Raw genomic sequence first — 24,196 nt, 5'->3', positions numbered from 1 at the left:
ACACTGAGTCATAAGCATTTTTCATGTTGCCACAAAGTCTTGGTAGCCATAGTTCTGGTATTTGCTTAATGTGGAATTCCTTTAAATAGGAAGCTCCCTTAGTGCCTTTCAAATTTGGCACTGTTCCCAAGACATGAAATGCACACAGGTTTCCAGGAACATAGCTGTTGTGTTAAGTGAGATACAACTACAAAGAGGTTGAAAAGAAGCAGAATTATCCGCTTTGTTAGCAGGGAGTGGTAATGTGTAAACATGGGCTGGTAAACAAGTGTATCTTTTTTTTTTTTTTTTCCCCCAGGAAAGCAATCAACTCCTTATTAAGTTTCTCAACAAGGTGTCCGGATGGGTTGCAAGGTGCATCACAAGTGATTTGTTAACGTTATTATCAAAATATTGTAATTTGTGAATGATTTGCTTTCATCATGTATTAGAGATAATTCAGGTCACTCTCACACCTGGCCCTCCCGAGTGCTTTTTGGGAGCCCAGTAACAAGGGTAGGACTAAAGCTGTATGTAGGGGTTGGAGGCCAAGAGAGTGAGGAAGGACAGAATGCAATTCCTTTCTCCTCTGGCACCTCTGGTTATGGAGACTCATATACTTCCTCTCCAATCTGCGAAGGACAGGCTAGAGCTCCTTCATTAACTCTGCTTTGTGTTTATCACTGCCCTAGAACCAAAATGCCATGTAAATTAGCTGCTGTACTGCAGCATTTTAACAGACAATAAACTTGAACATATTGATCTGATGAGAAAGGACAATGTAAAATCAGGTATGGTTCTTCAGATGAACTGCAAAACCAGTTATAGTGTCTTTCAGGCTTTTAGTCTTTAAAAGTCACCAGGGTCGGGCTTCCCTGGTGGCGCAGTGGTTGAGAGTACGCCTGCCGATGCAGGGGACACAGGTTCGTGCCCCGGTCTGGGAAGATCCCACGTGCCGCCGAGCGGCTGGGCCCGTGAGCCATGGCCGCTGAGCCTGCGTGTCCGGAGCCTGTGCTCCACAACGGGAGAGGCCACAACAGTGAGAGGCCCGCGTACCGCAAAAAAAAAAGTCACCAGGGTCGATTTTTAAATGTCTTATCGTAGGTGTTGGGTCAAAAGCTGTGGTCATATAATCTCTAAATCAGCAGTGTTGGTATTTCAGATCCTTTATTGATAAAATTGACTAAAAGGACTTGAAAAATTAGATCTCATATCATTTTCATACAGAATTTCAAAAATTGCCAAGCCCCTTGAAATGCTGTGTAGTCCAAGTGATTAGCATGAACGAATTCTGCTCACATCTCCTTAGCAGGCCAAGTCCTGCCACTTTATCCCTGTGTCCTTCCAATGCTCTCAGACCACTAGGCTGAGAGAATATATGTCTGACAGTAGCCACTGTCACATACTCAGGTCCTCCTTCAACCTACTTTTTTTTTTTTGCTGTACGCGGGCCTCTCACTTGTTGTGGCCTCTCCCGTTGTGGAGCACAGGCTCCGGACGCGCAGGCTCAGCAGCCATGGCTCACGGGCCCAGCCGCTCCGCAGCAGGTGGGATCTTCCCAGACCGGGGCACGAACCCGCGTCGCCTGCATCGGCAGGCGGACTCTCAATCACTGCACCACCAGGGAAGCCCCCAACCCACATTTTGAAAGCAGAAAGGGGAGGGTGATAAAGTAGACCAAAGCAGTCACTGTTTGATCAACCCACTGCCTGACAACCCCTGTCCTTGAATCTGCATTTCTGCTGAACCTTTGCTTGTAGCTGAAACCATGTGGTCAGCAGCTTGATAGTACTAAATACGGTTTCTGTAGCTTAACTCCTGTGGTTCTTTTGAGGTTCTTTTTGCAGCCACTTTATCTTAGAGAGCTCTGAGGGATTCCGTCCTAATCATCACAAGAAAAAACCCCCTTTTTTTTTGGTAACTATGTATGGGGACGAAGGTTAACTAGACTTATTGTGGTGATCATTTCACAATATATACAAATATTGAATCATTGTATTATACACCTGAAACTAACATAATGTTATATGCCAATTATACTTCAATAAATATCAATAAATAGATAGGTAATACCTACCGCCGCCAGTTGAATTCATTTGTTTATCAAATATCTATTTCCCTGCTAGGTGTCAGGCTTTGTGCCAGGTGCTGGGGTACAAAGGTGAGGCAAATAGACAGGGTCTCTGCTCTAGTAGAGTTTTAGTTCAGCTGGCCATAGATGTTAGTGAAGTAATCACACTCTGCATGTACTATTACAAAGAAGCTGTGCCTAGAGCAGCCGTGAGAGCCTAGAAGGGGCCCTGTTGCTCCCAGGGATCCTGCCTGCGGCAGTGACACTGAGCTGAGCTCCCAGGAGGAGTGGGCATTCTAGCTGAAGAGCTGTTGGGCACTGGTGAGAAGCGGGGCTCAGGGAAATGACAAGGTGAGCAGCATCCCCAGTGGAGGTGCAGCATGTGCCGATTCTCTGGTGCAAGAGGAGCAGCGTGAGTCAAAGGAGATGAAAGAAGGCCAGCGAGTTTGGAGGACAAAGGTGGAGTGGAAGGGGGGAGGAGGAGGGAGCAGACTTTGGGGAGAAAAATGGAGAATTTGAGTTTGTATTTAGTCAAGTTGAAGACGTTTATGAGATATCCATGGGTAGAGAGATACCACCTAAGCAGTAGGACGTGCTCTTTTTAGGTGGAGTGGACACCACCGGGGAAGTGAAAAATTAGTGGAGAGCTCATGTAATTCCAGAGAGTCAGCGCTTGGCTTTCTGGCTGCAGGAGTTTGTTCATCTCTGATCTTCTGCACCGACAAAATGGTTACCAGGCAACGCCTTTCCCTTTTTCTGGGTACCTCAGAACTTCTGCTTCCTCGAGGCTTCTGCTGCTGCCTCCTCTCTTGTGTCTTCTGGCGTCTGCCCACTACCATCTACCTGAGGAGGAGCTGATTGGCCCATTTGGCCACAGATGGGCCTGGGGAAGGACTTTCACATCTGTCCATCAGGTGCCACTGGCACATGGGATGAGATAGTGGTGGTGGTCGCACAACAGTGAATCTACAAACGCTATCGAATGGTATACTTTAAAATGGTGACTTTTATGTTGTGTGAGTTATATCTTGATTTGTAATAAATCTAGGAATTCATCAATTATGCTGCGATGTATTATGATACTTTGAGTCAGAAAACCTGGGTCAAATTTCCTTGTGGAGTCATCCTCACCCTTCACCTCTAGAATCAGGAGAAGCTATATTTCCTAGGTGGCTGTGAAGATTAGACAGGACAACCCATGGGATAGACTTGGCTGTAAGAAGACCTGGGAGCTTTCTTTATCGTTATGGTTACAGCATGGTTTGGAACCCTATTATTTGTTTGTTTATTTATTTAATTGAGGTATAGTTGATTTACAGTGTTGTGTTAATTTCTGCTGTACAGGAAAGTGATTCAGTTATACATATACATACATTCTTTTTAATACTCTTTTCCATTATGGTTTATCACAGGATATTGAATATAGTTCCCTGTGCTATACAGTAGGACCTTGTTGTTTATCCATTTTATTTTTTTTATTTTTTTAATAAATTTATTTTATTTATTTATTTTTGGCTGCGTTGGGTCTTTGTTGCTGCGCACGGGCTTTCTCTAGTTGCGTTGAGCAGGGGCTGCTCTTCATTGCAGTGCATGGCTTCTCATTGAGGTGGCTTCTCTTGTTGCGGAGCACGGGCTCTAGGCGCATGGGCTTCAGTAGTTGTGACTCATGGGCTCTAGAGTGCAGGCTCAGTAGTTGTGGCACACGGGCTTAGTTGCTCCGTGGCATGTGGGATCTTCCTGGACCAGGGCTCGAACCCGTGTCCCCTGCATTGGCAGGCAGATTCTTATCCACTGTGCCACCAGGGAAGCCCTTCATTTTATATATAATAGTTTGCACCTGCTAATCCCAAACTCCAAATCCATCCCTCCCCCACCTGCCCTCCCCCTTGGCAACCACAAGTCTGTTCTGTATATCTGTGAGTCTGTTTCTGTTTTGTAGATAAGTTCATTTGTGTCATATTTTAGATTACACATATAAATGATATTATATAGTATTGTCTTTCTCTTTCTGACTTACTTCACTTAGTATGATAATCCCTAGGTCCATCCATGTTGCCACAAATGACATTATTTTGTTCTTCTTTATGGCCGAGTAGTATTCCATTGTATATATATACCACATCTTCTTTATCCATTCATCTGTTGATGGACATTTAGGTTGTTTCCATGTCTTGGCTACTGTGAATAGTGCTGCTATGAATCTTTTTAGTGCTGCATGTATCTTTTTGAAATATAGTTTTATCCAGATATATGCCCAGGAGTGGGATTACTGGATCATATGGTAATTTTATGTTTAGTTTTTTGAGGTACCTCCATACTGTTCTCCATTCCTACCAACAGTGTAGGAGTGGAACCCCCTCATTTTATTGGTGCATTTATTATTTTTATTTATTTATTTATTTTTTTTGCGGTACGCGGGCCTCTCACTGCTGCGGCCTCTCCCATTGCGGAGCACAGGCTCCGGACGCGCAGGCCCAGTGGCCATGGCTCATGGGCCCAGCCGCTCCACGGCACGCGGGATCCTCCCGGACCGGGGCACGAACCCACGTCCCCTGCATCGTCAGGCGGACGCTCAACCACTGCACCACCAGGGAAGCCCATTCGTGCATTTATTAAGCAACTTCTGCATGGATTGCTCTTTGCTGGGGCTCTTTGAGAGGACCTTGAAATTAGGAGAAATCCCCAAACTAGAGTCATGGCGAAGGGGTGAGTGACTTCCCAGCTGCTGACCTGGCAGCCAAGCCTGGTCCTGGCCAACACTGAGAAGTAATTGACATCTCTGTCACTTTGCTGGCCTGGTAGCCTTTTGGGTTATCATTTCTGCATCTCTTCCATCTGCTTTTCTCAAGTGATCTGTGTTTTCCAAAGTGAGTTCATCACATGAATCATATTAGGGTGTGAGTGGCCTGTTTAAGCCGTCTTTGTATCTTAAAGGAAGACCAAAAAAAAAACTCAGAGGGAGGAATCAGCAGGCCCTGCGAAAAGGGAGGGTGGGGTGAAGTGGGAAGTTATTTGGAAGCAGTGGTGCCTTCCTGGGCAACCTTGCGATCACCCTGATTCAGGGCCCATCTGGTCTCCTTATCCCAAGGCCAGCTTGCCTGTGCTGACTGCTATACCATCTGGAAGAGAAAGTCAGGGAAACAGCTTCAGTTGCTTGCTTTCCTAGGTTTAGGCTAACGTGGAGGCCACAGCAGCCTCAGCAGAGGCAGCACTGATAGTGGTCGTTGGTGGTGGCAGGGGTGTCATTAGTAACACTAATGAATCATGGCTGGGCCTGGCTCTCTTCTCTGACTCAGCCTGAAACTTCTTTCTGTTAACAGGAAGCCAGTAACCAGTGAAGTCAAAAGCTTGTATGAAACCCTCTGGATTGGAAACCACTGGGTGTTTTTTAAGCTTCTATTTCTAAAACAAGAAGGGAAACCATCAGATAGAAGCTTCCCTGTCTCCTTTGATGCAGAGGGACTAGGTTGGTTGAGGGTTGATTGTGAGCCAAGGCTCTTGTTTCTTATGAAACGAAAAAATTGTCCAGGAGTTTACAAAAACAGGAAGCTGGCAATGAAAGCTATTGGAATTATGTAAATCAAACAGTCGCTTTGGAATGCAGGTGGCAGTCTGCCTGTGGGAAAGACTGGAGAATGAGGCAGGATGGGAACAGCCAGGTTATCAAGCCACCGGTACAGCACTGGGGAGGAAACTGTGAGGCAGGGGGCAATATATGGGGGTGTGGACCATCATTGCCCTGGCATTATCAGCCCAAGGCAGCGCTGGAACGGTGGGGCAGCAAGGGCAGCAGGGAACGGAGGCTCTCTAGGTCTAGTATGAGAAAGTGAAGATGCTTACATTGCTCCAGGAGAGATTTCTATCTTCTCGTGTGTGTAAGGGATGGAGCCACGTGAGTGCTGGAGGCCCCTTACTGTGCACAGGCTCCAGAAAGTCCTAGCACACTGGCGGCTGCCAGGGGGCCTGGGAACCCGAGCTGTGATGGATGCCCCCAGCAGGAAGGGACCTGGGAGCACCATGATTTAGATCAGTGATTCACACACTTGGCGGTGAAGACACTTTGTTATAGCTTGTTGTTTGGGGGTGTATTCTTTTCCCTACCCTTTAAAAGTATTCTTGGTTTAAGTAACATTAAAGTAAATTAGAATTAACTTTGTCTTAGATTTTAAAATTTTAAAAATTCCTGTTATTTGAAACTTCTAAGACAACTGGATAGCCTTCTGAGGCATCACAATATTAGGCTTTGGACCCTCAGCTGTATCCTGTATGCCCTTAAGGGCAGAGGAAAGGCCTTTGGTACTGATCAGAGGGGTTGCCGTAGGAGTATCTTTGCTTGCTTACCCCTCCCCACTCCTGGCAAGGTTGACATCTGGGGTTACTTGATAAAATGTCCTTTTCCCAGACTCATTACTAATCACATTTTCTTGCTTCTAATCTCTCTTCCCTGCAGTCTATCATTCATCCTGCCATCAGAGTTAATTTCCTTAAACAGAGTCTATCGTGCCACCTCCCCTCCTCAACAATCTTCAGTGGGTCTCCCCACTGCCTACATGAACTCCAATCCCTTAGCATAGGACAAGGAACCTATGCCTCTCATGATTTAACCCTCTAATACCTTTCAAGTTTCAATGTCTTTTACATCCCTCCATGCCCCCTCCCCCCAAATTCCTGCGATACATGATTTCAGGTCATCTCTTGAACATCAAGAAATGAAAAGCTAGGCTCAAATTGGCTCATACAATACAGGGATTTATTTGCTCCTGGGTTAAAAAAAAAAAAAGGCCATTATCAGTGTGAGCTGCAGGCAGCGCTTGGTCCAGCAGCTCAACAATTTCCCCAAGGACCCAATTTTTTTCTGTCTGATTCTCATGGTCCCAAGATGATTGCCAGCAACTCTTGGGCTTTGTGCTTCTTTGTTCATGTCTCTAAAGAAAGACAGAACGTCTTTGCCCCAGCATTCCTAACCCATCGTCAATCTGATTAGACTTGTTTATGTCATCTGTTTACTCCTGCACCAAACCCTGTGGTAGTGAGATGTGCTGCTACAAGGTTCCTCCTTACATCAAAAGTTTTCCCCAGAACTGAATGGACACCTAAATGGACATTGGGACTGTCGGGAAGAAGGAAGAAGGGCTAGGAAACGCCGGGCCTTGTTCAGGATGGTTTGCCAGAGTAGGGTCTTCCTTTGGGATACCACTTGTGGGCAGAATCCAAAGTGCTGCTGAGTACAGCACCCTGATTGAGGCTCTTGTCTCCCTGGAGTCCTCACACATGAGGGAATCAAGTCATTTTACTGGCTTGATGAAATGGAAATTAGAATCCCAAGTGAGTATCTGCAAAGATAAAATAAGTGGTGAGACTGTGGCCAGAAATTACCTATGAGAAAGCAGCTGGGCAGCGGAGGGCCTCTCCTTGTAGAAACTCCATGTGGATGATGTAGCGGGAAGAGAAGAGGGGCATCCATGGAAGCAGAAAGCCAAGGTCTCCTGAAAGGTGGCAGCAGTGCAGCAGGAGTTGAGAGCTTCTGATCTGGAGGCTCACTCCTTCCTTCATAGCTAAGCCCACATTGCCTGCTTCAGAGACCCCTGGCTTGGGAGAGCAGAGGGCAAAACCTTTGCCCCAGTGAAGGTGACCTTACACTAGCCAGCCCTGTTCCACCAGGAAGCGTTAGGGGGAGGGCCAGGATGCGGACCAGGTGGATGGAGTCTAGATATTACCGAGCACCCCCTGCCTATAGTCCCTCTGAGTTCTACATAAACAATCAGTTGAAAAAGAGTGTCCCCTTTTCATAGTCTTTACCACTGGGTGTTTTCAGAAGCAATTTAAACACTGGCAAACCTAAAGGAAAGCTTTTATCCCCTCTCGAACCACTGAAAGGAAGTGGTGGAGAAAAGGGAACCTTCTGGCACTGTTGGTGGGAATGTAAATTGATACAGCCATTGTGGAGATCAGTATGGAGGTTCCTTAAAAAACTACAAATAGAACTACCATATGACCCAGCAATCCCACTTCTGGGCATATACCCTGAGAAAACCATAATTCAAAAAGGGTCATGTACCAAAATGTTCATTACAGCTCTATTTACAATAGCCCAGAGATGGAAACAACCTAAGTGTCTATCATCGGATGAATGGATAAAGAAGATGTGGCACATATATACAATGGAATATTACTCAGCCATAAAAAGAAACGAAATTGAGCTATTTGTAATGAGGTGGATAGACCTAGAGTCTGTCATACAGAGTGAAGTAAGTCAGAAAGAGAAAGACAAATACCGTATGCTAACACATATATATGGAATTTAAAAAATAAAAAATGTCATGAAGAACCTAGGGGTAAGACAGGAATAAAGACAGAGACCTACTAGAGAATGGACTTGAGGATATGGGGAGGGGGAAGGGTAAGCTGGGGCAAAGTGAGAGAGTGGCATGGACATATATACACTAACAAACTTAGTAAGGTAGATAGCTAGTGGGAAGAAGCCGCATAGCACAGAGAGATCAGCTCGGTGCTTTGTGACCACCTAGAGGGGTGGGATAGGGAGGGTGGGAGGGAGGGAGACGCAAGAGGGAGGAGATATGGGAACATATGTATATGTATAACTGATTCACTTTGTTATAAAGCAGAAACTAACACACCATTGTAAAGCAATTATACTCCAATAAAGATGTAAAAAAAAGCAAAAACAAACAAAAACACCATATGAATGGTGAGGAACAGAGCCAGAGAGATAGAAAAGGTGGAGGGGAGGGTGAGATGGATGATGAAAATGTGTGAGTTGCCAGGTAGAGTGGTGGGGGGCAAAGGAAGGCGGGGTAGGGCCTGGGGAGGGGGAGGAGGCGGAGCGGGAAGGAAGCCAGGTGCCAGCCTCGGGAGGAAGAGGAACAGCATCTGTTCTAAGACACACGGCTCCCTCCCGGGGAGAGAACCTGGTCCCGGAAACCTGGGAGACTTCTGCAAGGGTGAAATCACCACCCTTTTGGGAGGAGGATAAGAGAACGGTCTTTATTTTGCATTCAAAGCCAGTACACTATTTAGGCCACGACATAGTACCTTTTGTGTAAAACTTAACGTTGTATAGTTAAAATTCCTATTTGTTACGCAGGGTATGAGACACGGGCCTCACACTTGTTTGAAAGCCAGGCGGGCAGCACATTTACTGGCCTCTTTCTCCCGTGTTAGTCTTTTGGCCCGGAATTCCTCTGTCTTTTCCTCCCTGGCTTTTCCTCATTCCCTTTGTCTCTGTCTCGCTCCCCCTTTTCATTTCCTTCCTCGCGGCATGGGCGAAGCCCCGGGGTTCCCTGCAGAGCGAAGGCCACGCTGCCTGCAGCCCCTGGGTCTCCAGGTGCTGAAATTGACAGCCCGGGCCTCCCAGCCCCCAAAGCAGCACAAGCGGCGGCCCAGGGGAGGCCTGTGCTCTGGGCTGTCCAGAGCCAGCCGCAGCCCGGCGCCTCCTCGGTGCCCGCCCACCGCACAGGGGCGGGGCCCCCCTCCTAATCTTATCCTCGCACAGCCCTGCCACGGCGGCTGCACACCGGAGCCTGGTATTTAATAAGTGGAGGGGAGTGCGGTCCTCCCACGAGGAGAGACGAGCAGGAGAGTCCCTATTGAAAACACAGCTGTTGCAGGGGAGATAGACAGGAAAACCGACCCAGCCCCTCTCTCTGGCAGAGGCAGCGGCAGCGGCAGCGGAGGGAGTGCCAACTCCTGTGAAATAACAGGCCCGGCCCAGAGGCACAAATGCCGGGCCCTGGCGGCCGCCAGGCAACCGGCTACCGGGAGGGTGGGGCGCGGGGAAGCCGGAGACCCCTGGGTCGTGGGAAGGCAAACAGGCGCTCCCTTCTTCGAGAGGAGTCCTATTTTACACCTGGTCACGGGAAGGAGGAAGGGGACTGGGCGGCCTGTCCTGAGTGGGGGAGGGGATATCGGGGAGTAGGTGCCACTTCCTTTCTTTGAGATTCACTTCCTTCATCTGAAAAATGGCAGTAATACTTGCCCTGCTTACCAAATGGGCTGTTCTGAGGACCACGTGGTTGAATGATGCCTCCCAAGGTTAGATCTGGGTTCAGACCCTACTGTTGCCACGTTAGCTGACCTTGGCGTCTGTTTTCTCATCTGGAGAGGACAATAATAGAACCTAACTCACAGGGTCCTGTTGAGGCTGGAATGAGCTTAGTACCGTGCCTGCTTTATTATAAGTTGCTCAATAAATGTTACTTCTTGTCATCACCAAGTGGGATGATTTTGTGTAAGCATTCTGTAAGCCCTGGTGTGTTCTTTAAAGATGTGAGAAATTATTCTTTTTTTTTTTTTTTTTGTAAATTTATTTATTTTTGGCAGCGTTGGGTCTTTGTTGCTGTGCGCGGGCTTTCTCTAGTTGTGGCGAACAGGGGCTACTCTTCGTTGAGGTGCCCGGGCTTCTTTCTCATTGCAGTGGCTTCTCTTTCTTGCCGAGCTCGGGCTCTAGAGCACAGGCTCAGTAGTTGTGGCTTGCAGGCTGTACAGCGCAGGCTCAGTAGTTGTGGCGCACCGGCTTAGTTGCTCCATGGCGTGTGTGATCTTCCCGGACCAGGGCTCGAACCCGTGTCCCCTGTACTAGCAGGTGGATTCTCAACCACTGCGCCACCATGCAAGTCCGACATTATTCTTATATGTCAGGCCAGCTGAAATTCTTGGTTCCAAGCAGCATTTTGTAAAGGGATTCCCTTCCTAGTTTCCTTTCTCCCTAAGAAAGTTTCCCTTTCTTCCTGTGGTCGTTTGGTGCCTTCAGTGGGAGGCTTTTCCTGTGATTTACTCATTCTGCTTCCTCTGCCAGTCCAAATCCCATTTTTTCCTCTAGGGCCCAGCTCAACTCCTCCAAAAAGCCTTGTGTCACTAGCCTAACTCTACCTTAATCTACCTCCGAGTTCACCCAAGACTCTGTTGTATCTAAGTCATATCTATAGATTCAGATTGCTTGAGTTCAGAGCCTATATATGAGCTCTGTGACCTTGGGTAAGCAACTGAACCTTGCTAAGCCTCAGTTTCCTCATCTGGAAAATGGGGAATAACAGTAACTACTTCATTGGGTTGTTAAGCAGATTCGATGAGACCTTATTCCTGAAGTCCGCACCATGCTCGGCACATTGTAAGTGCTCAGTCGAGGTTCGTTATGACTTTTATGTTGCTAAGTGCCTAATGTGAACATTTTGTCTTCCTGTCTTGAGTGTAAGCTCTTTAAAAGCAGGCATGTCTTCTGTTTTCTCATCATATCATGAATTGTGGTGTACATGTGTCGGGTAATCAATAAATACCTTGAATACATTTTCCCCCATTTTGGTTGACTCGTCTGTAAATTTGCAGATTGACAATGATGGCATATTGCTTTTACAGGGAAAAGAAACACCTGTATGCAGCACGGTGCTGGGCACTTTGTACAGGTTATCTCATTTAACTTTTACAGGAAGATCAAATCCCTAGGACAGTTATAATTATCCCCATTTTACTAACAAGAGAACTGGGTCTCAAAGAGATTAAGTTAACCAAGATTACACAGCTGCCAGGATTGGGAATCCAGTGCAGGTCTGTTTGAATCTAAGGTCTTATTTCATTTTATTTTTACTGTTTGTGCCTTCTAGTCACACTGTCTTTGCAGAACAGATTCTGAACTTTAATTTCATTTACTGGGTATACTGACACAATATGCACTCTTGGTGTTCGACAAAATTGAACTGTCAACTGATGACAAAAAAATCTGCGGGTGCAAAGTATAATACTTTGAATATGTCAGAGCTTTAACTGAAAGTAGTACTTTGACCCCTGTGACCTGTTGCACTAAAAGTTTGGTTATATCTCTTGAAGCGCTTGGCTTGAATCAGGCTTACTCTTGTTTGCCACTTGGAAAATACACCCTCTCTCCCGCCCCCCCGTCGGCAAGATGTTGTTGCCCAAGGTCTGGAGAAGTTTGGTTATTTTTAGGAATCTTGGTTCATAGAATTTTGATTTATTATGATCCTTTGGGAATGAAGCTTTTGGGATGAGTGAATCTTTTGGGAATAAAATTCCTTTGTGACAAAGGCAGCTGGATGTTAAACACAGCCACAAACTCAGCAGTGAAGTGGTGTTGATGTGAGTCCTCAGGACAGGGGCTGCATTCCCATCTTCTGCACACACAGCCACTCCTCTTTGTCCCAGAACAGTGGAATGTGAAACACTCTGGGCAGAGTTCTGAACGGAGCACATTCCATTTTGACTGTCTTTGCTCCTTCCCCTTCAGGCTTGGCCTCTGTTCTGCCAGGCATCAGAGTTCTGCCCTGTAACGCCCTCCTCCCTCCTCCTGGCTCCAGTAGTAAGGGATCTGTTGGCAGTCATGGACTCTGCTGCTCAGTGGACTGAGTTTCAGTGTGTGTGTTACTCCCGGGGGCATTTGCACAGGGGAGGATGAATGAGAATGGGGTTTGCCCCATCCCTACTTCTAAGGCCTCCCTTGAAGTTAAACCTGATTTAGCCCTTTTCGGGGAACAATGTGAGATCAGAAGGGGAGCAACAAGTTGCCATGTCCAGCAGCCAACCTTGGGAAATGGAATTAGTCATTTTTACATTAAACCTTTTTCTGTACTGGAATTTTGCATGGATTTAGCCATCAGACTATGCCCAGCATTGGACTAGGGAGAAAATTATCATGTTTTAATCTACCCCCAAAATAGGCATGTATGAGGCCAGGTGTTAGCGTTAAGACACAGAATTTGGGTCCAAACAGATTGGGTTCAAATCTTCAGTCTATTACTTAATAGCACTGTGACCCTGGGCAGGCTAAGTATCCTCTCTGTGCCTCAGTTTTCTCGTCAGTAAATGAAGTTAATAATAGCACCTGTCTTCTGGGTTTATTACGAGCATTAAATTAAATGAATATTTTAAAAGCGATTAAAATAGTGCCTGGAATATAATAAATTCTCTATAAATGTTTGTCAAATGCATATATTTGGTGTTTCTCTGATGTAATACACCCCCATGATGCTAGATACTGCAGCCTGATTTGTCAACTAGGGCCCATTGTTGAACCAAAAGGCTTTGAGTATAACACAGTCTGAACTTCAAACTCACCCCCATCCCTGCTCTTTTATCAAAGGGTGTCTGCAAAAGCAGCTACCTGGTATCTTGCTTCCCAGTTGGATTCTTGTTGAACTGCGGGAACCTCATAGGCTTACCAGTACGAGAAACCAATTTAAATTTATACCTTGAGTCGAGACTTCTCCTTCAACTGGTTATATAGACATTCGCATTTAGAGATGTTTGCTATGTACCTGCACTGTGGAGATATGAAGTAGAACAAGGCCTGGTCCCTGATGGACCAAGAATGCTGTTGATTAGTCCGTGTACACGTTTGATGCCTGTGCACGAGGGGTTAAGCATTTCTGCACATCCTGGACGGCTCTTCATTGTTTTGTAGCCTTTTCTCTCTGAAAGCAAAGTCCATTTCCCTGAATATCAGGAGCAGGCCATCTGCTGTACCTGAGTAACAAATGAGAGGTGTTTCCACTTTAGCCCTGATTCTCTGTTATATGTAAGCATTGTGAGACTCCAGGCCTGAAATGTGTTTGGTGATGGGGAGTCTTAAAAAATAGAAGCTAGATGGTTTGACATAAAACCTATCCTTCCCATTTACCACCAAACACAAGCTTTTCCCTCCTTTCCAATTCTCTGTTTCTTTTTAGACAGTGGTCATTAAAGCCAGATGTGGCCTCTTCAAACTCCCAAGGTGGCACAGGCTCGGACTTGGGAGAGTTGTAAATGCTTTTGGCATTTTAAGGAGCAGGCTTTCCCAGCAAATACAAATATTCAGACTAGCACAGTTGGATTTTATATTGTATTTGTGTCTGTCCTAATTGGAATTCCTGGGATGTGATTTTCAAGTTAATGGGCAGTGACTTGGCTTGCCCTCTGTAGAATGGGGCCATAGGCCATGAGTGATACTCTCAGCAGGAGCTCTTTATGATAAAATATTGCTATAGTTTTCTGACTGATCTCACTTCCCGTTCCTCCCTGCTCTAATCTCTTGAACACATCTTGGCCAGTTTGGTTTTCCTAGGCATAGCTCTGATCAAATTGCTGTCCTTCTCATATAACTTCCATGACTCCCCACTACTTGCAATATCAAATATACAACTATCCCTTTAAGTCAACATTTTAAAATACAGTTTAACTCTACCTTCCAGCTTCTCTCATTAATTTTATATCTATATATGTTCTCTTATGCTGGTGAGACCTTATTGACTTTATTTATTAAACACTTATTATACTAAATGTGAGGTACAGTGTTAGACCCTGGGGTTCAGACATAAATACAGTAAGATTTTTTTTTTGAAAGGAAAGGTTTTTTTTTAAATTAAAAAAAATTTTTTTTGGCTACACCGTGTGGCTTTTGGGATCTTAGTTCCCCGACCAGGGATTGAACCCCGGCCTCCAGCAGTGAAAGCGCCAAGTCCTAACTACTGGACCACCAGAGAATTCAATACAATAAGATTTTTATCATAAAGCAACTTACAGTTTAGTAGTGGAACTAGGCATCTGAGCAAAGACTGGTGGTAAAATGTGTCAGATAATAAATGGGAAGAGTGCCCTTAGTTACTGCTGGGCAAATGTTATGGTAAGTAGAACCCCCATCACTGCTGGTTTATTGGCCATGGGTGTTCCTCTCAGTTCCCGCTATCTGTTCTGGTTCCATGCTTCCCCCACGTCATGTATCATCACCCAGCCCTGGAGACCCAGCACCCTTCACCCTGACTCCAGGGCCCTGCCACAGTTCAGGCTCTTGCCATCTCCCCCCAGACTCCTGTTATCATCTCCCAGGTCGTCTCCCTGCACCCAAGCAACTGGCAGAGTGGTCTTTCTGCAAACCCCCCATCGGATCGTGTTCCTCCTCCAGGGGAGAATTCTCCATGGCTCTCTCTTGGTCACAAGGTGACTCTAAAGCTGTGCATGTGAGGTGCCCAAGTGATGAGGCAGGTGCTCAGGCTCTGGGCGCCTCTGGGCGCCTTTGGGCTTCCCTCATCCAGGAGTCTCAGTGCTGGAGTCATGGCAGTGCCTAAGCCTGGCCTTCCCAGGGCAGCATCCGGGCCTGAGGAGCATCCTGAGGCCTCGTTGCATGCGCAGAGCTTCAGTGGACTGTGCCAGTGTCTCCCGGGGCAAATCCAGGAAGCCGTGGCCACTCTCCCTGGGGGCAGGAGACCTGAGAAGGCAGTGATGTCTGCAGTTTGGAACTCCATTGGCTTTTTGCTGCTTGCCCACCCCCTTCCTCCTGCCTTGCTTAAACTTGATCACTGAACCCTGCATTCCTCCCTCTTGACCAATACATGGATGAAGTGTCTGGATGCTCCATGGGGAATTCTCCGCGGGGGCTCTGCTTCTGGGAAGGGGGAGCAGAAGCAGGCAAGGCTGGAGGGCTCAGTGGGAGCCAGGTGCTGCCTGCCCCAGACTGTAGATTCCATCCTCCACTGGTGGGGAGGCATCAGGTTTTCAGTGGGGGCCCAACATGGTCAGATTTGTGCTTTAGAACTATAGCAGTCCCAGCCTGGAGCTACCGAGGCCAGTCAGGAGGCTAAGAACTGAGGCAATTGAGACGGCAAGGGCCAGAACCTTATAGTGTCCTGGCCAATGCCTTGCCCTTGGTGCTGTGGGATCAGGTAGGCAGGAAAGAGGAACGCGTAAGAGGTGATGGGTTCCAGGATCAACACTGAGAGATGTTTCCTATGGCTCCAAAGGGGATTCTGGAGCCAGTGATCTCTGTACTGGCTCTGCTCAGACTAGACCTCCCCTGGCAGTGGAGGCCTGAGGCCGAGGGCTTACCCTGTTCCTGCCACGCCCAGTCTGCCAAGAGAAGGGGAAATGGGAAAGGAGGTGAGCTGCCTCATTCCACCCTAAGCCCAGCGCTTAAAAAAGCCTGGCTGGACGTGTAAAATAAAAGCCAGAGGATGTGGTTTGGGTTGTCCCTGAAAAAGATCTCTATTTATGTGGAAGGATATTTTCAGATGAGGCTTAATGTGAAGAAAGGGAGGCTGCCCTCTCTGTAAGGGCTGTTCCTTCAAGGTGCAGTGCATCAGACTCCATCAGGAAGAGAACGGGGGCGGCCGGAGCTGTAGCCCGTTCATCTTTATCAGGGACACCATCACAGCTGGGGTGAGGCCAGAGGGCTGCCTGTCAAGTTTCTAAATCTCCATACTCAATGCAGTGTGCATCTCAGAGTGTGATGTTAGACGAGACACTTCATTTTCCCCAGACTCTCTTTAACCACCTGTAAAATACTCCTCCATCTTTTAGGAGGTGGCAGGAGGTGCCGTTAATTTGTGTTTGTGAAGTGCTCAGAGGTCCCCAGATGAAAGCTGCTGTGTAAATAGCTGGATTTTTTCCACCAGGATCGAACCTGTGGTTTCACAGTCAAGCTCAGATGTGATTGCTAAGCGGGTAGACTGGTTTTCATGATTTCATATTCTGATCCTCGGAGGACTTTTATTCCCTTCCAGTTTCTTTCCTTCTTCTTTAAAAATATTATCTAGGAAAATTCTTTAAAAATATGGAGCCATATGGAGAGATCATGAATAGCCACGTACCCACCAACCAAATGAACAATTATTGATATTTTTTATAATTAACAATTTTTATTAGCATTTAAAACTATTTTTATCTAACAACACACCATGAGTTTGTGGGTTTTAAACCTTGATTGTTTTTAAAAGAAAAGAAATAAAACATTTGTCTATTTCCCATCTCACTCATTGACCTTCCTCTAAGTCCCGAGGTGACCCTGTCATATATATGCGAGTGTGTGCCTGTGTGCACCAGCGTTGGTGGCTGTAGTCTCCCCAACCCCTTGTGTGACAGAATCAAGCCATAGAGGATGTGAGTGCAGAGCATGGGGTTTGGAGTTAGGCGGCCAGGGATTGAGACCTGCCTCTTCCACTTCTGGCCTGTGTCCTTTGGCCTTTCTGAGCCTCAGTTTCCCCATCTGTAACCTGGACAATGATTAGTTCACAGCATTGTTAACATGGGGGATAATGGTAAATGGCTGGCAATAAATGGTGACTAATATTATTTAGCCATTTATGTTATCTTTTTTTTTTCCTAGATGGAAAACCTTTGAGAGCAGGACCCTTGCCCCTCGTCTGTATTAAATACCCTTTGTATTATTTACAGTGCCTCCTAGCTCAGTGTAGAACCTTATTAATTTCTTGAAGAGATGATTCTTCAAGGCACACAGGGGCTGGCACGACAGCAATTGTGTTCTTGGGACACCCAGGTGACACTGGGGCTGCCTAACTGAGGACATTCACCAGGTTCTGCTGTCGTCTCAAATCACACAGCAGTTCACTATAGTGGTGAGGGATGGAGATGCAGAGCTACCCCACTGCACTCGATTTTCTTAACAGTCATGGATTTTATGTCGTTGATGTTTCAGATGCATTTTTCCAAGACTGTGCCCTCATTCCACTGTTAAATGCTCATTTTGCAGTGATTTTTCCTGCCCACCATGGTTGGGATGTCTGTTTCTGGCAGAACATGGGATACACAAGACACAGGACACAGGGAACACAGGACACAGGGGAACACAGGACACAGAAACAGGCAGGAAGGGGACAGCAGGGGGCACCAAACCTGCACAGTTCTGCTGGGAGATGGAGCCTGGTTGAGCGACAGGGCCTCCAGCTTACGTTCTTATTAGTCTGTTTGCTTGTCTTCTCTTTCCCGGGATTTGGCCATTTCTTTCTGTAATAGATTCCACAGCAGAACAGCAGAGAATGTTCTTTGTTAAAAGAACAAATAAACCACCCCTTCCCCTTTTCTGGAAAAAGAAGCAAAAAGCTGCCCAGCGATATTAGGAATTCCCGGGAGGGTCCTGTGAGGGTCTTGGGCTCAGAGATCAGGGGCCCTGCCTCCAAGCCACAGAAGCTGTCACCACAAAGAGCCATGTCATTCATCATCCTTTGATTTGCATTTTTTTCATCTTAAATCGAGAGCCAGAGTTCCTTGGGTCCAAGTGCTATGGACTGAATGTTTGTGTCCTCAAAATTTGTGTGTTGAACTGCAACCCCCAATATGATGGTATTAGGAGATGGGGCCTTTGGGAGGTGATTAGGTCATGAGGGTGGAGCCCTCATGAATGGAATTAGTGCCCATATAAAAGAGGCTCCAGGCCTTTCCACCATGTGAGGACTCAGCCAGAAGAACCTGGAAGCCCTCACCAGTTACTGGATCTGGTGGTACCTTGGTTTTGGAGGTCCCAGCCTCTAGAACTGTAAGAAATAAATGTTTGTTGTTTAAGCCACTCAGTCTGTGGTATTTTTCTTATAGCAGCCTGAATGGACTGTAAGACATGGGTAAAACCTGAGCTGAACTATACGTGTCTAAGTCCTATTATTTGCTATAAAAGCTTTACAGTATTTGAGTTTATCTGTATGAGATAAGGATAGTCAGAGTTTCAGACCTGGGCACTGGATAGAGGTTATCTAGTCCAGTGTTTCCTAATCTACAGTCATTTCCATCCCACCTCTCCAATTTTTGACATATGAATCTGCACTCCAGCTAAATTATTTGCTTAGTATTCTAACACCCACTCATAGAAAACTTACATGAATTGATTTTAAAAGAAAACCATGACCATAAATAGAAAGTTAATATTCCTCAAATACATGTTAAGATAAAGAATTAACATTAAAATAAAAGCACCCAGTACATAGCCTTTGTTCTGCATGCGCGGAATTGGTGTGAATTGCCCCAAATCTCTGTGAGTTGCGGAGCTGAATTTAGCTGGGTCTGTTTCCTCTTTGGCACGTGGCCATGGCGGAAACAGTCTGGTTAAACCGGTAGGTCTTATGCTTCGGGATGGTCTTTGACAAAGTTGTGAACATGGCAGTGCCTAGCTTCCCTTCTTAACAATTTTCCTTCTGTTGCTGAGTATGAAAGCCAAAGAAGTCCTCGGGAAGTACAGGGGGGTTTGGATGGGGATCTAGGCTAGCTCTGGGTTGTATCTCTTAGAGCAGCAGCTTCCAAGACGTTTTGAATGCCCACTGTTGGCAGTGAAATGTGTTGAGTATGCACTCCCAGCAGATGTATACTCATTTACTGGTAATTTTATACATGCATTACAGTACCAATACATTATGCATAAAGATTCAGAGAAGACATACTAAAGATAATGTAAACAGTATTTTAAAATGCTTTGTTAATTGCAACAGTTTCTCTACAGTCATTCGCTAATATCTCAGGCACCATTTACGCTTAAGATTGGGTTCATTACCAACAGTAAATGTAAAGCTACATTTCAAATCGTCTTCTGGGTAACTTAAAAACTTTCTGGCTGACCTGTGAGATCTGACTATACTGTCGTTGTTTTCCCTTGTAATGTGGCTGACTAACAATGTGTCAGGGCTGCCTTTTTCTTGGTGTTTGTTTTTCTTGGTCTTGCATTGTTACTTCAATCCATGTTTTCTTTTTAGAAAGAAAATGTAAGCCTTTTGCCCCTTTTTTGCAATGGTTAGTTTAGTTAAAAATTGGATCTGCTCTGTAATTCCACTGACCTAGGCTCATCTGGAGTAGGTCATGTGGTGCTGAAAGAGAACCAATGTCCACACATCCCCAAGATCCCTAGAGAACCTCAGTGATGTATGATCGTCACTGAGGAGTGGACTGAGGGAAGGTGTGAAAGTCGTTGCTTATGGTGAATATTAATGAATCTTATTTTTGTATTCAATTATATAGAGATAAATATATGGAAAAGTTAATATTTTCTTCCTTCACCCTCTGGATCATCTTTTGCAACCCACAAAATCTAGAGATTACAAGCGTACATGTATAATCCAGGCGCTTTGGCTTAGCACGTGAAGCCCTTCACAGTGTAGCCTCAGTTTATATTCACCTACAAACCCTACCATTTGGCCCCATCTGTGGTTTTTACACGAGACCGTGAACTTTGAGGGCAGGCGTGGCATCCTATTCATCCTTATATTTTCAGAGCCCAGCTCAAGACCACAGACGGCATATTCTTAGATCTCAAAGCAAAAGTGCTGCCGTGAAAAGTCATGGGCTTCTGGCCTTTTGCGCTGGGCCTGCGTGAACCCTCTGCACCTCCCCAGACAGTGTGGCCTGGCCCTCCTGGGAGAGGTCTCCACAGACTTCTCCAGGTGCCTGGGCCCTGGCGCTGGCCTGCACGGCAGGAGCTGATGGGCCATTTGGCGCCTGTGGACAGAACAGTGCTGAACAGATGGGGCAGCCTACAAACTCTGCAGCACATTTTCTTACCCTCTGCTATCCTGGCATCATCCCCACTAGATGATCTGTCCCCAGGCAGCACTAGGGAGACACCCTCTCTCCTTTGAGGCCTTCCTGGGCCCCCTAGGGGTGTTTTAGGAGACAGAGGTAGAAAGCCTGATGGCCCCACCCACTCCCGCCAGCCCGGCTTCTATTTTAGGGCCTGGGAAGTGAGGCGCTGTTTTTAGAGTGGGGTGGGGCACATTTCACCTGGATCCTGGAGATGGGGCATCCCATGTATTGTGGTGGGCAAATACGAGTGTTCTGGCTATGGGATATATTTGGGTTTTGTGTGTTCATCTCAGTCTCTTGTGTTCCCTGCTCCCCTGCCCTGATCCTCTCAGCACTCCTGATGTGATGGAGGCTGATGGGCTGAGGGTAACCCCTATGCACCCTGAAGACCTGGGTTCCTGTGGTGCTGAAGAGACCTCAGAGGGAGGCTTGTTCTCAGGGCGTTAGCCTGTGAAGCGTGCAGAAATGACAGGCCGGGAACATATTTATCTGAGTTGTCCTGTAAACCAAGATGCGTAAACTCACACAGTGTTTTTGTCAGGCTGGGGCAGGGCTTGTCTCAGCCTCACAAGGGTTGAAGTACCTCCGTGGATAGGCATTTGGTACCTCAGCATCTAGGGAATTTCTCTCTGAGGAGAAATGTGTTCTTGTTTTTCTTTTTCGGAGCATATCTGAGGAGAGTTGCTGGGATGTCATTACTGGCAATCCAGTGAAGATATTATGACTCTGCTGGACCCTAGGGATGATGGGTCCATTTGGAAGGGGCTAAGGAATCTGGACCACACCTGGGGCCATCCTCTAGGAAGTCAGCAGGATGATGGTTTCCTGTTGTAATTTGTAGACTGGAGAGGGTGTCCATTTGTAATGTTTGGAGGCCTGAGGTTTGGCCATGAATCCACAAACCCTCCGGGGAGGCTGCAATAGCAGAGCCGGCCCTCACCAAAGGGGGCCACAGACACTAGTGCTTCAGGAATCTTATACGTTTGTACTTTATGATGTTCTACAGCTTTTTAAGTGCTTTTGGATGCATTATTACTGCAATAAACATTTATTGAGTGCAAAACACTGGGGATGCAAGACAGACTTGGTACCTGCCCTCAGAGCTGTCCTTTTTCATTCAGTCACTGCAATAACTGTGACACAGGCAGGGCAGAAGGACTGGCCTCGTTTTACCATGAGGAAATGGAGGTTTGGAGACACAAGCAGCCTGCGCAGGGCCAGAAGCCAGCCTTTGGGTTCCAGATTCAGTCCTCTCTAGGCTTTCCACATTGATGTCTCTTGAGATCCAGATGTGGCAGATCTGGGTCTAAAATCACTCCATGTCACCAGATATGACATGTGTGTGACCTTGGTAAGTTATTTTAACCCTTTCAGCCTCAGTTCCATCATTTATTTACTTATTTATTTATTTAGGCCGCATCAGGTCTTAGTTGTGGCACGCGGGGTCTTCGTTGAGGCATGAGGGACCTTTCGTTACGGTGCCGGCTCTTCATCATGGCATGCGGGCTTCGGCCCGCGGACTTCTCTCTAGTTGTGGTGCGTGCGTTTTCTCTCTCTAGTTGTGGCGCGCGGGCTCCAGGGCGTGCGGGCTCTGTAGTTTGTGGCATACGAGCTCAGTAGTTGTGGCGCGCAGGTTTAGTTGCCCCGCGGCATGGGGGATCTTATTTCCCCGACCAGGGATCGAACCCGTGTCCCCTGCATCGGAAGGCGGATTCTTTACCACTGGACGACCAGGGAGGTCTCAGTTCCATCATTTATAAAAGGAGTTAATGATAATACCTACCCCCTCGGGTTGTTTTGCAGACGAGATAAGGTTTGTAACGCTTTAGCTTAGCAGTTGAATACCGTAAGCACTTCATAAATGGTAGTTATTACTATGATTATTATTGGACGACTTGCTGACTCTGGATTTGGAGATACCAGAGATGAGCTCAGGAGGCTTTATAGCTGTAATGCATATATCGAATACTATACCATTAAACAAGTTTCCAATGTTCAACACCCACTTCAGTGAAACCCTTCAAAACTTGTAGGATGTGCCCATTTACTAAGGCGGATGACTAACTTTGTTGACTGCGGTTTATCTGAGGAAGGCAAAGCAGTCGTCTTATTAGTATCAGTGTTATTATTGATTATGACAATGATGATAACAGCTATACTACTACTAACTGGTGTTACTATTATTATTAAAGTTTCCCTAGGTATCACCCATACCTCCCAGGGCAGGAGAACACTGCAATTCATAAGGACCAGATTGGGTTTATCTAATGTTTTATTCAGGCTCTTTGACTCTGAATTTATATCACCCATGGGGCATCTTTATTCTCTGATAGGAAGAGAGCCTCTCTTTACTCCTGTCCTGCAAAAAAAAAAAAAACCCTGTGACGCAGACGACAAACCCTAGGAAGGTAAGGTTAACAACAAAAAAATTGAGGAGCCCTAGTGCAGGATTTAGGATGGGGAAACAGGTTCTTAATAACCAAGGATTCTCGCTAAGAAGAAAACTTATCAAATGAACTCCCCAAAGACAGGTATTCTTCATTGGGTGTACTCAGTTTGAGGCAGGTACAGAAAGAATAAGATCGGGATGTAAATATTAAAGCTGTACTTTAAAGAGAGCCAAGGAGTGTTAGGAGACCCATTAGCACCTTTGTATAGGGGCTGGCCAAGTAGGGGACTGACACCCTGCCAGGGAAAGAGCAGGGCATCTGTTACCTGCTTGGCCAGGGGGTCCGGGAGGGGCTAGGTCTCCTTGCAACCCACACGGTTCACTCCCATCGAATTGTCTCGCCCTTTTTCTTTGGCGCTCTAGCCATGGGCCCTCGCTGCAGGAACCGTGATTTCAAACAACATAATCCATGGGCTGATCCCGGCTGGCAAATTCTGTTTTTGTAAAGATACATAACACAAAGTAGAAAGGCGGATATGCTGGGTTACATGCAAAATCAAAAAAAAATTTTTTTTTGAACCTCTTATTGTACTTCATGTCCTTCTCTTCATTCCTTCCCCAATTTTCCTTCTTTCAGACTCTAGGTGTTTAGTTCGGTTGCATTTGAGTATAAGTTTTCTCAGTGGGGTAGAGAATGTGGGACTTGGGGTGTGTATGGATAGGCCAGGACTTCTGTTTCTTTCCCTGGTTTTCTGCTGCCTTGATTTTAAGGCTTAGATCAGGGTTAAGTTGGAAGTACATTTAATCTGTAAAGCATCTGCTCCAGACTAAGGGGTTCAAGTTTTTCCAGAACCATTTAATTTCAGCCATAATTTTTGTCCACATAAACCATCCATTGCTGAATTGTTCTTGTGTCTTGGTCTTGCCAATGCAAGGGCCTATTTTTGGGGTGTGAAGCAATTGTTTGCTTCTGCTGTGCTAGTTCATTGCAATGAATGTGAACTACAGTTTTGTTTGTTTGTTTAGTTTTAATTCTGTGTTGGTTCCACGCTAACCCGAGAAGGTCAACAGAGAGGAGGCATCACTTGCTTGTCACTCTAGTTCCAAGAATAGTGGGTCTCAACCCTGGCTACACATTAGAATCCTCTGGGAGCTTTAGAAAACACCTGTGCCCGGGCCTTCCCTTCAAAGGTGCTTATTTAATTGGCCTGGAATGGGCTCAGGCTTTACCCCATTCCCAGCTGGTTCTGATGCACTGTAACAGTTAAGAACCACTGCAAAATCACACCATTTTCAGACCATTCTCCAAGACTCAGCTCAGGCTGGCTTCCCCTGAGAAGCTTTTTCGGACACCCTCTCCCCACAAACCTCAGCTCAGAGCTTTTCCTCTCTGCTCCCAAAGGTACCCAGTCTCTGTGTGTCTTGTTCCTGGTGCTTGTCTCCCTTCTGTTATAATTTATTTATTA

At 46.3% G+C, this 24,196-nt stretch overlaps 1 protein-coding gene and 1 long non-coding RNA gene across 4 annotated transcripts in view; both read left to right on the top strand.

Annotated features, from left to right (window-relative positions):
* CNIH3 (cornichon family AMPA receptor auxiliary protein 3) overlaps positions 1 to 24,196 on the top strand; it is a 281,351-nt gene that overhangs the window by 52,670 nt on the left and 204,485 nt on the right. The window lies entirely within an intron of this gene.
* The window catches only part of LOC137220078 (uncharacterized), a 61,054-nt gene continuing 41,324 nt past the window's right edge, over positions 4,467 to 24,196 (top strand). Inside the window, exon 1 of the long non-coding RNA XR_010941451.1 lies at positions 4,467 to 4,756. This is a non-coding gene — a long non-coding RNA (uncharacterized lncRNA). The remainder of the gene's footprint in view (positions 4,757 to 24,196) is intronic.

The sequence above is a fragment of the Pseudorca crassidens genome, chromosome 2 (assembly GCF_039906515.1).
Source record: "Pseudorca crassidens isolate mPseCra1 chromosome 2, mPseCra1.hap1, whole genome shotgun sequence".
Taxonomy (NCBI): domain Eukaryota; kingdom Metazoa; phylum Chordata; class Mammalia; order Artiodactyla; family Delphinidae; genus Pseudorca; species Pseudorca crassidens.
Note: the sequence above shows the minus strand (reverse complement) of the source record. Positions and strands in the feature narration are given on the sequence as shown.